The sequence below is a fragment of the Lathamus discolor genome, unplaced genomic scaffold (assembly GCF_037157495.1).
Source record: "Lathamus discolor isolate bLatDis1 unplaced genomic scaffold, bLatDis1.hap1 Scaffold_82, whole genome shotgun sequence".
NCBI classification, from domain to species: domain Eukaryota; kingdom Metazoa; phylum Chordata; class Aves; order Psittaciformes; family Psittacidae; genus Lathamus; species Lathamus discolor.
Window position 1 is genome coordinate 1074700 of NW_027069392.1, and position 2500 is coordinate 1077199.

Consider the following 2500-nt stretch of genomic DNA (forward strand, 5'->3'; position numbering starts at 1 on the left):
GCACCACCAGGAGTGGAGCCTGCGGCTTAATTTGACTCAACACGGGAAACCTCACCCGGCCCGGACACGGACAGGATTGACAGATTGAGAGCTCTTTCTCGATTCCGTGGGTGGTGGTGCATGGCCGTTCTTAGTTGGTGGAGCGATTTGTCTGGTTAATTCCGATAACGAACGAGACTCTGGCATGCTAACTAGTTACGCGACCCCCGAGCGGTCGGCGTCCAACTTCTTAGAGGGACAAGTGGCGTTCAGCCACCCGAGATTGAGCAATAACAGGTCTGTGATGCCCTTAGATGTCCGGGGCCGCACGCGCGCTACACTGACTGGCTCAGCTTGTGCCTACCCTCCGCCGGCAGGCGCGGGTAACCCGTTGAACCCCATTCGTGATGGGGATCGGGGATTGCAATTCTTCCCCGTGAACGAGGAATTCCCAGTAAGTGCGGGTCATAAGCTCGCGTTGATTAAGTCCCTGCCCTTTGTACACACCGCCCGTCGCTACTACCGATTGGATGGTTTAGTGAGGTCCTCGGATCGGCCCCGGCGGGGTCGGCCACGGCCCTGCCGGAGCGTCGAGAAGACGGTCGAACTTGACTATCTAGAGGAAGTAAAAGTCGTAACAAGGTTTCCGTAGGTGAACCTGCGGAAGGATCATTACCGGGAGGGGGCTGGTGCGCGCGCCGGGCGTCCGGCCGCGCGCAGCTCGACTCGACCCCGCCTCGCGTCGCGCGCCGAGGGGGTCCCCGCGGGGGGGCCCCGGGCGCGGCGCGGGCTTCCCGTTCCCGCTCAATTCCCCCCCGCTACCGTCGCAGCCTCCGGGCACACCCGCGCGCCCTACGCGAGACGAGGCGCAAGGGTTCGGGGGGGGGGGTGCCCACCCCCCCGCTGCGGGGGGCGGGGCACCCGGGCGCGCGCGCGTGCGCGCGGCGGCGGGGCCGCGACGGCGGCGGGCGCGGTGGGTGCGCGCTACCGCGCGCGAGGCCTCCGCGATCCTCCTCTCCCCGCCTCGGTTCCCCCCTCTCTGGAGGCAGAAAATGCCGGGGAGGGGGGGGCGGTCCCGAGCGTGGGGGAAGAAAAGAGGGGGCTCTCGCGGGGGGGCCCTCGGGCGCGGTCCTCGCGCGCGCGCCTGGCCCGCCCGCCGCTACCGCGGCCGGCGCCGGTCCGCCGCCGGGTCCGCCTTCCCGATCCGGGCTGGCGGCCCCGAGCCCCGTCTCTCCTCCCGGGCGCGGCGCCGGGCTACTGAGGGAAACCCCGGGCCCCGGGCTTTAAGGAGGACGGAGGTGGTGGCGGCGGACGTCGGGCGCGCCCCTGCGGGCGGACGCTCCCCCGCCGGCGGCAGCCGGGGGAGGCACCCCCGCGGGGCCTTCGGGTCGTTTCCCTCACCCCAGGGCCAGGTACCTAGCGTCCGCGCTCGCGCGGTCGTCCGTCCGTCCCCGGCGCGGGGACGGCGGAGGCCGCGGAGCCGGGCGGGGGTTTAAAGACTCGGGCGGCTCGGTGTCGACTCGGCGGGGCGGGTGCCGGGTGCGTGGCGGCGGCGCTCTCAGGGGCTGGGGAGTCTCTCTCCTGCGGAAGCCCCTGGGTGGGAAGGGCCGGCGCCCGCGCTCGCTCCCGCCGCCGCCGGGCAGCCGCGCCGGGGAGGGGGTACCGCTGCCCCCCCCTCTCCGCGGTCCGGTCTCGTTGGAAGAGAGCCGCGGCGCGGGCGGCCGCTGTCGTCCCGCCCGCCTCGAGCGGACGACCCCCCCGGCGAGAGCGCGGGCTCACCGCCGCCGGGGGGGGTTGGCGAGTTCCCTGCGCACGGCGGGGTCTCGCTCGGGCGACCGTCGGGTCGCCGCGCCTCAGTCCCGGCCGTCTGCCGCAGCGCGGCGCCGCGCTCGCGCTCCGGCGCGCTCCGTTTCTCGGCGCCGTCCGGCCGGAGCCTTCGGCGTTCCCCCGCTGCCGGCGATGTCGGCACCCCGGCCCGCCGGCGGCTGGCGCTGTGCCGCCGCGCCGCTCCGCGCGCCGGTCGTCCCGGAGGGTGCCCGCCACCGGTCGGTCGCGGCCGTCCCGGCCCGGGCCTCGTCCGTCGTCGCTGTTGCCCTGCTGCACTCCCCCGGCCGAGCCGGGCAAGGAGAAGGGGGTTCGGGCAGGCAGCCAGGGGGCGGCTGACCTCTCGGTCTCCGCGTGGAAACGGGGAGAGCGAGCGCTGCCCTCCCCCCTCGGCTCAGCGCCGCCTGCCTTCGTTGCCCCGGCCCGTGCCTCGCGGCGAGGAGCGGAGGGTGGCAGGCGGCGACGGCGGCGGATCCGCGGGAGGGCGGTCGGCCAGGCGCGGTCGGACGGGTGCCGTCCGGCGGCCCCGCGGGCGGTGGAGGCCCCGCGCCAGCCGGGGGCGGGGCGGCTCCGGCGGTGGCCGCTTCTCCGGCGCAGCGGTGTGGAGCCGCGGAGGTTCCGGCGGGGCGAGCGCCCGGGGCCTCGGGGGCGGGGGCGCGCGCGCCGGCTTGCCGTCAGGCGGCGGAAGGCGCGCGCG